This window comes from Fukomys damarensis, unplaced genomic scaffold (assembly GCF_012274545.1).
Source record: "Fukomys damarensis isolate Sample0158 unplaced genomic scaffold, DMR_v1.0_HiC HiC_scaffold_17, whole genome shotgun sequence".
NCBI classification, from domain to species: domain Eukaryota; kingdom Metazoa; phylum Chordata; class Mammalia; order Rodentia; family Bathyergidae; genus Fukomys; species Fukomys damarensis.
Genome location: NW_022900929.1, coordinates 9932739 through 9944043, shown reverse-complemented (window position 1 = coordinate 9944043; position 11305 = coordinate 9932739).

Here is an 11305-nt window from a genome sequence, read left to right as displayed (position 1 = left end):
TATTAGATTTTTTTTACACTGAACATTCATTTTAATTCATTTAATATCTGTATTATTAAACTTTTCCTAGCTGAGACAAAATACCTTATACCTGCAACTTGAAGGAGGAGAGAGGTTTATTTGTCTCATGGTTTCAGAAGTTTCAGTCCATGGTTGGCTGGCTCCAAGGCAGAAACATCCTGTTGGCGGGCTGCAGCAGAAGAAAATGGCCTAATTTGCAGTGGTCAGTAACAAACATAGACAGGGAAGAGATGGAGAAGGAGATATACCCTCCAGAGGTACACCGCCAGTGACCCATCTCCTAACAACACATTCAGCTATGGACTCAGTGGATTCACTCACTGATGCATACAGCACTTCCATGACATAATCGCTTTTCAAATGCCTTGCTTTGAAAATAGGAGACTCTAAGGGGACATTTCAAGTCTAAGTCATGACAGTATTATTTGTTTACCTTATCCTCAAGACTTGTGCAAAATCAAAGCTTTAAACTGAATATCTATCTATATCTATATCTATATCTATATCTATATCTATCTATATGAATGAGATTATCTGGTGGATTATGACCAGTAAAATTCTCTTTCACAAGAACGAACAGCAAACAGGCTGGAATTGACAATTATAAAGCCTGCTTTTGTTTCATCTTTCCACAGACCTGAATATTACTATCTTGCTAAATATTAACTGCTGCTACTCAATATTCCTCACACCTCCCCTTTTACTTCTCTTCTTATATTGCTGAGGCTAGAAGCATGGGAGCTATTCTTTCTGAATTCCCTTGCAACAGATAATGTATTAGGGGTTTCACCAATGAAGAGCACCCAGAAATATGCTTTTGTAGCCATTTTTGCCGGCCACTGCTATCCTCCTTCCTGAATGCCATGATGCAGCTGTGAAATCTGCATCTCATTTCTGCAGGTGGCTGACTTGGGCAGCAGCGCTTCTCTCTCCTTAGTGGTAATGCTAAAACGAGTGACTTTTTTTAAACTAGTGACTTATGACTCATTTGGGATTCAGTAGGTTTGAAAACACATTAATTCTAACCTAGAGTGTTTTTTTATTTGTTTGTTTTCCTTAATCGGCCTTAAGAACAATGACCCTGGAAAGTGTAGTGTCAGAGAAATAGGCCACCCAGGGAGGAACATTGAGCTAAGCTGGAGAAGCCATCAGTAAGGGAGAATTTAAAGTCTAAAAAGGCTCCAGAGAAATAAGATAATGAGCAAGACGAGTGAATTCTGATTGGGTAGAATGGGTAGATTTTCTGCTCATTCATACTGCTTGTAGCATATAAACAGCCCATGCCCACAGCAAATAAAGGCCAAGTAAACCTCACTACCCTCAACTTCAAGCATATTTCCAGTCAGGAACCCTTCATACTCTCCTGTCCACCTGGCAGGATTTACCAGCCCCCAAGTGAGTCGCTTAACCTGGAAATAATTCCACCACCTAATCAGGAAGTTGTGGTTAAGTGATTTCTAGTACATGAAAGTACCCAGCAGACAGCACATCCGAAATAAGACTGAACTGCCCAAGAAATCTGCATGTTACCCTGAGTGATGAATGTTGGCATTTACTGAGAACTTGACTGCCATATGAAAGTAGGGAATTGAGATCTGGATCCTGTGAGCACTTCCTAGGCAGAATGTAGGGCAGTGGATGCTTTTCAGCTCTTAAAACTAATAACTAAATCTGACAGTGCAGATTAGTCCCCGCATTTTTCCCTCCATGTAATATTAGTTATTTTAAGAATGTAGAGGTAAGACAGAGCAAGTACATCATAGTTCCCAATACAGCCATAAAATCTATGCAGAAGGCCTGGAGCAACAACATGAAAATTCTAAAGGTAAATAATAGATGCTAAATTAGATAATAAAGCTAGGATTTAAAATACTATCAAGCCTTTAGCTTTATGGTTGTTGTTGTTCTCTACTATTCTTCATCCTGGGCTCTGAAGGAGAGAGTTCTTGACAAGAAAGTGCAAGCTATAGAAGTCTTCTATTTTGAGTTTAAACATGAGAAGAAGAGCTTAAAGTGCCCAGAAGGAGTAAACTCATGGCTTTCTTTTCTTTTCTTTTTTCGGTGTACTTGCACCCAACCCCAGAGGAGTAGCAGTAGGATGGCAGCAATAAGTGAGGAACGAGAAGCCTTCTCTCTGTTCAGAGTACTTGTCTCAAGAAAGTAGGCTACACTCTCATTGCTTTATGACTCTTTCTGTCCTCCTGCTTCTTAGCTCATTTTTGAATGTAGCTATGACAAGTATGTGCAGAGCAGGGCAAAGAGAGCCCCGGCTTTGTGACTGCAAGACTGATAGTGGAGCCTTAGGAAAATAGAAAGTAAAAAGTAGACTGGAGAGAGGGAAACTTGCATAAATGAGCCCTGCAAGCGAGCTCTTTCCTGGGGTGTGCATGCACAGCTCTAGTCTTCAGGAGTTCACCAACAACTTTAAAAACTGAACTAAGGGACAGAGAGCACTGCCATAGACTGGCCTCTGCATGCACACAGTCAAGATAGATCCAAAGAGTACTGCAGAGGCTTCAAGATGGAGCTGATGTTGAAACCTTCAACAATAGAAAGTTAGATGGACCTTGAAACACAAGTCCAGCCACATTGATTGCCTAATAAAAGAAGATAGCAACATTCCCCATAAAATTTAAACAGGGGCTAGGGTTTTATAATTTTTCACATGTTCAGGATAGAATGCAGAATTTCTCAGCATGAGAAGAAACTGGAAAATCTCAACTCACAAAGAAAAATACAATTAACAGATGCTAGTGCTAAAAAGACACAGATGTTAGACTTTTCTGACAAACAATTTAATGCCACTATTATAAAAATGCCACAGAAGTAAGGTCAAACTCTCCTGGAATGAAAAGAAAGACAGTCTTAGAAAATAAATATAAAATTTAAAGACAAACTAAATGGAAATTTTAGAACTAAAAGTATCATAGCTAAAATAAGTTTGCTGCATAAACTCAGTAGTAAAATAGAGATGATAGAAGAAATAGCCAGTGAATTTGAAGGTATAATAATGGAATTATCTAGACTGAAGAATGGAAAGAAAAATATAGTGAAAAAAAGTTGGGAGAAACTCAGAGAGCTAAGTGGCAATCCCAAAATTCTGGCACTCATGCTAATAAAATGCAAAAAATTTATACGCTCTGAAGAGAAACCTGAGTATGGCATTCGTGTTAGTGCAGAACCAGAATGACAAGAAAAATATATAGTATGGAAAGACTGTTAGAAGAAAATATATTTGAAGAAAAGTTTCCAAATTTGGTGAATGACACATCTATACAAGAAGCTAAACAAACAGCATAAACATAAAAATCCACACCCAAGCAAAGCACTCTGACTTAATATTACTAAACTTCTGTAAATGAAAGATAAAGAAAATGTATTGAAAATAATCAGACACAAACAATGCATCACATATAGAGAAACAAAAATTTGAGCAATTTGATTTTTCAAAAAAAACATATGGAGTAGCTATAGAAGAACGTAATAGAACCATTTTCAAGTGCTGGAAGAATTATCGATTCTAATTCTGTATGCAACAAAAATATCTTTCAGGAAAGAAGATTAAGTAAAGACAGTCATTGCTAAAAGAACACTAACAGTTTCTTGCCAGCAGATTTGAGCTAAAAGAATTATCAAAGAGTAGATAGAAGAGAATAGAAAAGACAAATAGAAATGACATCAAAAAGAAACTTGACACTCTGAGTGAAAAAGAGCAACATAAATAGTGAATATATAGTTAACTATAATAAATTACTTTCTTTTGAGCTTTTAAAAGTTTGTTTGATGGTTGAAAGCAAAAATTATATTATCTGGTGGATTTTCAAGTATGTAGATGTTATATGTTGGACAACAACAACAGGAAGGAGGGTAAAATATAACTGTAGGCATCATTTTTATATTTAACCAGAGGCAATAAAATATTAACTGTGAATAGACTGTGAAAAGTTAAGAATGTACATTGTAATTACTTGATTAGTCAATCTGAAGTCTATACAGATATAATAAAATGCAATGGATAAAAATGAATACCAAAAAATTCATATAGCCAGAAAGAAGGCAGGAAAATCAAAACAAATATATATAGAGAGGTACTAGCAGAAAATAAGAATAATAATAGAAGAACTAAATGTTTTAACAGTCAATATGATTAAGTCTAAATGGTCTAAACACATTAATTAAAATACAGTAGATTATCAGTGTAAATTAACCTTGATTTTTGACTTGGCCAGATTGAGAGAATTAGTACAGTATCCTTCCGGGTTTATCTGTGAGGGTATTTCCAGAAATATTTGCCATGTAGGCCAGCAAACTGAGAGGGGAAGATGAACCCTGCTTGTCAGGGGCACTATTGAATAGGCTTAGAGTCTGGATGGGAAAAGGAGGAGAAGGAAGCCATCATCTCTGCTTGCAAGCTCGGTTCCTCTTGAGCACACGTGCCTTCTGCTGCTGCCATCACCTGCCATCATCAGACACCAGTTTCTTTAGCCTTTCAATGAGGAATCATATCTGTAACTCTTCAGGGAGTCTCCAGGTCTTCATTGTTCTTCTCTGTATGCCAGACTGTAGAGTGGATACCAAACCAAATGCCTATAACCGGATGCTGGGGTAGCAAAGGCCAAGTGGTAGCCCTCAACCAACAAAAGCAAGGTGAGAATATTTACCATAATGGACAGCACCAGGCAAGGAAGTGATTGAAATCGTCTGACTTTTATAAACTCATAGCATGGCTGATTAGTCATGGTGTTCCCAGAGGTAAGATAGATAGAAGGCTGCTAAATTTGCGCTGAGTCTGTATAAGAAGAAAAATGTCAAGGCAGTTCAATTAAAGTCTATCTCAATCATAGGAACCCAAAATTACCATCCCTTAAAATTTTCCCAGATTTGAACTAGTTTACAGACCCAGAACCCATTGAATGAAACAGGGACCAGGTCCACTTGAGAAAGGAGCCTAGTACATCACCAAAAATTTATCTTCTTAATGTTTCTCCCATCCTTTCCCAAAGGGAATTAGCATCTTTCACTTGGTATCTGTACACTGGGAAAATGGAAATAATCAAGCCTTTCAGGGAATTCTGAGCACTGGTTCTGATGTTGATTCTGGGAGCTCCAAGACATTCTGGTTCTCAAAGCAGAGTAGGGTTTGGGGAGGTCAGGTGATCAATGAAGTTTTAGCCAAAATCCAATTCAAAGTCGTATCGGTGGGACCCTGAATCTGTTATGTGGTCATTTCTCCCATTCCAGAATGCATAATTGGGGTACATGCACTTAGTACTTGGCAGAATCCCCGTATGGGTTCCTTAACCTGTGCAATGAAAGCTATCATGGTGAGAAAGGCCAAATAGAAGCCATTAAAGTTACAGGGGGAAAAAGTTACCTGGAAGAATATTAAGTTGGAAACAACATATCCCTAGAAGGATACCAGAAATTAGCATCAATGTCAAAGGCTTAAAATGTGCAAAATAGTGCTACCTAACACATCTCCTTTTTTTTTCTTTTTCTTTTCTTCTTTGTTTAAATTGTTTTATTCTTTGAGACAGAGTCTCACTATGTAGTTCAGGTTTTCCTTGAACTCACTATGTAGCCAAGCTGGTCTCAAATTTGCAATGATCCTCCTGCCTCACCCTCTTGAGTGCAGGGATCACATCCCTGTTTAACTCTCCTATTTGGCTCATGTAGACTATGGGTGGATCTTGGAGATCGACTTCTTACCTGATGTTGTTTCTTTGCTTGCAGAGATTAACATATTTCCTGGTAGCTGATATACAAATGCCTTTTTCTGCATATCTATCTGTAAGACCCACTAGAAGGAATTTGCTTTCAGCGGGAAAGGCCAGCAACCCACCTTCACTATCCTTCCTCAGAGATATATCGACTCTCCAGCCTTGAGTCATAACTTAGTTCACAGGAATTCTGATTGTTTTTCCCTTTCACAAGGTAGGACCCTGATCTGTTATATTAATGGTATTATGCTAACTGGACCAAGAGGTAGTAGTGATAATTCTAGGCTTGTTGATAAAGCATTTACATACCAGAAGTTGGAAAATAAATCCAGCTAAAATTCAATAACCTACCTCAGTGAAATTCCTAGGAGTTGAGTCATGTGGAGCATGTCAAGGTATCTGTTCTAAGATGAAAGATAAATCATTGCCCTTTCTACAATCAAGAAAGAAGTGTAATGCTTAGTGGGACCTTTTGGATTTGGGAGGTAACACATTTATTGTATTATTCCTGTCCATTTACCAAGTGACTTGGGAAGCTGTTAATTTTGGGTGTAGCCCAAAACAAGAGAAGCTCTGTTCTGCCATTTGGGCCATACAGTTCAACAGACCCAAAGGCGCTTTAATGTCAGCGGCAGTTAAGAATGCCATTCGGAGCCTCTGGCAGGCCCTTGCAGGTGAATCCCAACAGAGGCCATTAGAATTCTGAGGTACGGGCAACCGTTTGCAGACAGCTACTCTTCCTTTGAGAAGTAGTTCTTGGTCCGCTCCTGTGCCTTGGTGCAAACTGAGCACCTGACATGGAATACTAAGTCACCGTGTGACCTGAGCTGTTCATCTTGAACTGAGTGCTAACTATGTACTAAGCCATGACATCAGAACCACACAGCCATACTCAGTGATCATCACATGGAAATAGTATATACAGGTCCTGAAGGCACAAGAAAGTTTCATGAAGAAGTCCAAGTGCCCATGGTTCTTACTTCTTATACTGCTTTCTATACCCCGATGTACACATGTACCCTCATGAGATGTACCCTTGATCATTTCATGGAGAAAGAGATGACTGGGTCCTGCTTTTTTTTTCTTTTTTAGCAATATTCAGGCTCCAACGAAGTGTGGAAAATTGCAGCATTACAATCCATTTTGGGGACAACTCTGAAGAATAGCAGTGAAAGGAAATCCGCATGGTGGGTCTAACTTCAGGGTGTGCACTTGGTCATACATTTTGCTTAGAAGAAAAAGTGGCCAGTTGTGCAACTATATATGCATCCCCGGGCTTCAGTCAATGGTCTAGTTGGATGGTCAGAAACTAGGAAGGAAAATGACTGGAAAATTGGTGACAAAGATATTTTGGATAGAATTATGTGGACAGAGCTCTCTAAATGGGCAAATGATGTGAACGTATTATTGCCCCATGTAAATACTCACTAAAAGGTGACCTCAGCAAAAAAGGACTTTAATCAAGTGGATGGGTGACCAGTCAGAACCTTTCCTCAGACTCCCCTTTTATTGCCCACTGAGTTCATGATCAAAGTGGTGGTCATGGAGGCAGGGACCGAGGTTATGCATGGGCTAAAGAAATACGAACTTCCACTCATCAAAGCTAACCTGGCTACAGTCTGTTCTGAGTGCCAATATTCCAATAGCAGAGACTAACTCTGAGCCCCTAATATGGCACAGTTCTCTGGGGTGATCAACATTATGGTGGCAGGTCAATTATATTGGAACATTTGCATCATGGCAGGGACAGTACTTCTTATTGGAATAGACACTTAATTCTTGGCATGAATTTGCCTTCCCTGCACTTAATGCTTCTGCACAAACCACAACCCATGGACTTACAGATTGTCTTGTCTACTATTATGGTGTTCGATGCCACATTGCTTCTGGCCAAGGAATGCACTTTATGGCCAAAGAAGTACAGCAATGGGCTCACACTCAAAAAGTTCACTAGTCTTACCATGTTCCTCAGTATCTAGAAGCAGCTAGATTGATATAAGTATCAATAATGGACTTTCAAAGATACAGTTACTTTTCAGGGCTGGGGAAATGTTCTCTGAAGGCTGTATATGTTCTGGATCAGTACATACTGTATAGTACTGTTTATTCCATAGCCATGATTTTCAGATCCAAGAATCAAAGGATGGGAATGGAAATGGTGCCATTTACCCACTAGCAAATTTGTTGCTTCCTGTTCCTGTAAATTTATGCTCTCCTAGCTTAGATGTCTTCATTCTAGAGGGAGGTTTCTATCAGGAGGAACAACAGGATCCTACTCAACTGGAAATTACATTTTGTTCATGGCCACTTTGTGTTCCTCATATCTCTGAGTCAACAAGCTAGAAAGGGAGTTATTGTGTTGGTGAGGGTGATTGATTCAGACTACCAAGGGGAAATTGGGCTACTTCTCCAGAGTGGAGGTAAGGGAGAATATGTTTAGATTAAGGGAGATCACTTAAGGCATCTTCTCTTATCACTGTACCCTGTTATTAAGGTCAATAAGAAATTACAATGATCCAATCCAGGTAGGATGAAAATGCCCCAGACTCTTCAGGAATGAAAGAGTGGTTAAAACCACCAGGTAAAGAACCAAGACCTGCTGAGTTGCTTACTGAAGGCCAAGGAAATACAGAATAGCTAGAAGAAGTAAGTTATACATACTAGGCACAATGACATGATCAGTTACAAAAAGGGAGATTTTAATTGCCATGAGTATTTTTTCTTATATTGTTAAAAATATTGGCACATATATTAAACAGATATCTCTACTCTTGCCTTGTATTCTTGTACCATGTTATATACTGTTGATTATCTTAATATAAGTACTTAAATATTTTAAACACTACATTATAGTAAGTAAGTTATGGGATGTCAGGAAAAAATAAGCATCACCTAAAGTGTGTTGTGTGAGTCTAGGTTTGATGGTAATTAAAAAAATAGGTCCCTATCGAAAACTGTGGTAATTGATGCTTTTAAGATATGACTTTCAAGAATTAAGATTTAGACTTGAATAAAATTTTGATTTTTGTCAGATATGTGCTCAAAAAACATAAAGACAAAAGATTATCATCAAAACAAAAGCAGCATTATTGTGGACTATTTTTTTTTTCCAATTTCAGTTTTGCTGTAAGCATTGGTCATTTAGATTTGGAAAATAAACCAAGAGTCCTTTCTAGTAGTTTGTACTGGCCTTACCCTATTTGGAGACTCCAGCCTGCTCGGTTCATCTTCAGACTCTGGCCTGAGTTTTTGCAATACTAGGTAGGGCTTGTTATTTGAAAGGGAGTAGAGGAGAAGGTCATGAGCCGTACGCATAATCTCAAAATTAGTCTTCTTTCTAACTCATTAATTCCTTGCTCAATCTCCCACTGTCTTTCCACTGAATTCTGGAGAAAGTCAGGACTCTTTAAACTGGCTTTCTTCCAAAGCAAACTGGCTTTTCTGTCCTTTGGGGAGCTCATGTTCATTTGGAAATTTGTTGTTTCTCCTGCTGCTCCCCCGGTCCTAAGAGTCTGTGTTTTGTTTTGTTTTGTTTTGTTTTGTTTTCTTCTTCTTCTTCCTCTTTTCCCTCCTCTGCTTCCTCCTCCTTCTTCTTCCTCTTCTTCTTTCTTTTCTTCATCTCACCCATCCTGCTTTTTTAAAAACCTGGTCTTGTTTATATTGACAAACGTTAAGAGGTGATTCACATTTATTAATAATATGTTATTTTGTCCTTTCTATTTTTTGTAGTCCTTGCATATTCCTACCAAAATAAAAGGTACAGCCTGTCTAATGTTAAATCACCTGTTGTCTTTGCATATCTTGGGTCTCAACATGGATTTCAGAGTCTTAGAGGCCACAATCTCCAGCTTAAGCAAAACAGTTGAACGTTTCTCGTAGCAAAATTCAAAAGCAAATGTCAGTTTATTTGTGAATGTTTTTCTAGCACATGGATAATATTTTTCCTTTGTATATTCGCATTCATGCTACTTCATCACTTATGTACTGATGAAGACCTACTCCTACATAGAGAGTGAAAGTGATACCTTCTCTGTTACACCAAGGGAAGTTGACAAGATGAGTGCCGTGGTTCATATTTGTATTTCAATGGAAGATTAGTACTATAGATAGAGAATGTTGGTGAATAGACTTTTTTTATTGTTGATAAATGTGAATCACCTCTTAATAATTGTCAATATAATTTTTCTAGATTCTCTAAGGGTTTTTTTATGGTTTAGGTCGAGACTATGCCCCCCAAAGACTTGATGAGCTCTTGGCTAAGGCTTTTGCAAGGTGATTGAATCATGGGGATTTATCGTTGACTTGCTGTTGGAAAGTGGGCTCTGGTGGGAAGAGGTGGTTCACTAAGGGTGTGACCGGGAAGGATGTGTCTCCCTTCCCAGTCCCTCCATTCACTCTCAGCTCCTGGCTGCCGTGACATGAGCAGCTTTCCTTCAACCAGGCCTGCCCATCATACCATTTCTGTGGTCAAGCCTGCAGAATGCGGGCTGAAACTGAGATCCAAAAATAAACGTCTCCTCTTTTAAGTTGTAGGTATTGAGTGTGTTGTCCTAGCAACAAGAAAAATGAATAACATTTTAGATGGCACAAAATATGCTGAATACAATTTGTATTAAGGAAAATTTAATACTTTTATTGTACTTAGATCCAGTTTTTTTTAATATCAGGGAAATATTTAAAACAATGAGCTTTTAGTAAAAGTAGATGTTTTAAAAGAATGCTAATTGCATTACATTAGACATCACAGAAGTATATAAATAGTAAAAGACATACATCCCCTCAAACTAGAGACAATCACTATGAATAATTTAGTATAAGAACTGGCAAGCCACAGCCCATCACTGATATTTTCCAAATAAATTTTATTAGAACATAGCTACAGCCATTCATTTATGTATTTGTGTCTTATTTCATACTGCAATAGTGAAGTTGAAAAATTGTGCCAGAGATAGAGTGGTCACTATCCTGTACTTACTACATACCCCTTTATAGAAAGTTTTCTGTTTCCTAATTTAGGATGGTATATTCACTTCCTTTTCTATGTGTGTAAAAAAACATACATATGCTCTTTAAAAATCTTGTTGAAATGTAAATTGCACACTCATACTCATAAAACAATGAATTTTCACAAATTAAACATCGCCAGATAACCAATAATTTGCTCAAAATACTAGAAATGCAAAAGGCATTTCATTTCCTTTTCCTGCCATTACCATCCCTTAAATATAATGGTCTACTCAACCTATAGGCTAATTTTGCCTGTTTTTGAACTTTATATAAATGGAATTACATGTTATATGTTCTGTGCCTATTTTACTTTGCTTGACATTTTGTTTTTAAAAATATTAATATTGTTGCCTATGATGATACTTTTAAGAATTCTCATTGTGTAGAGTGTTCTGTTTAATAAATATGTCACACTTTACTTATCCACTTTACTTTCTGGAGTACATGCTACCCTCTTACACCCTTAGACTTGCCCTCTTAGACTGAGGCCTACACACCAAACACAGAAAGCCTAGGCTCTGGTTTAAAGCAATAGATAGATAGATAGATAGATAGAT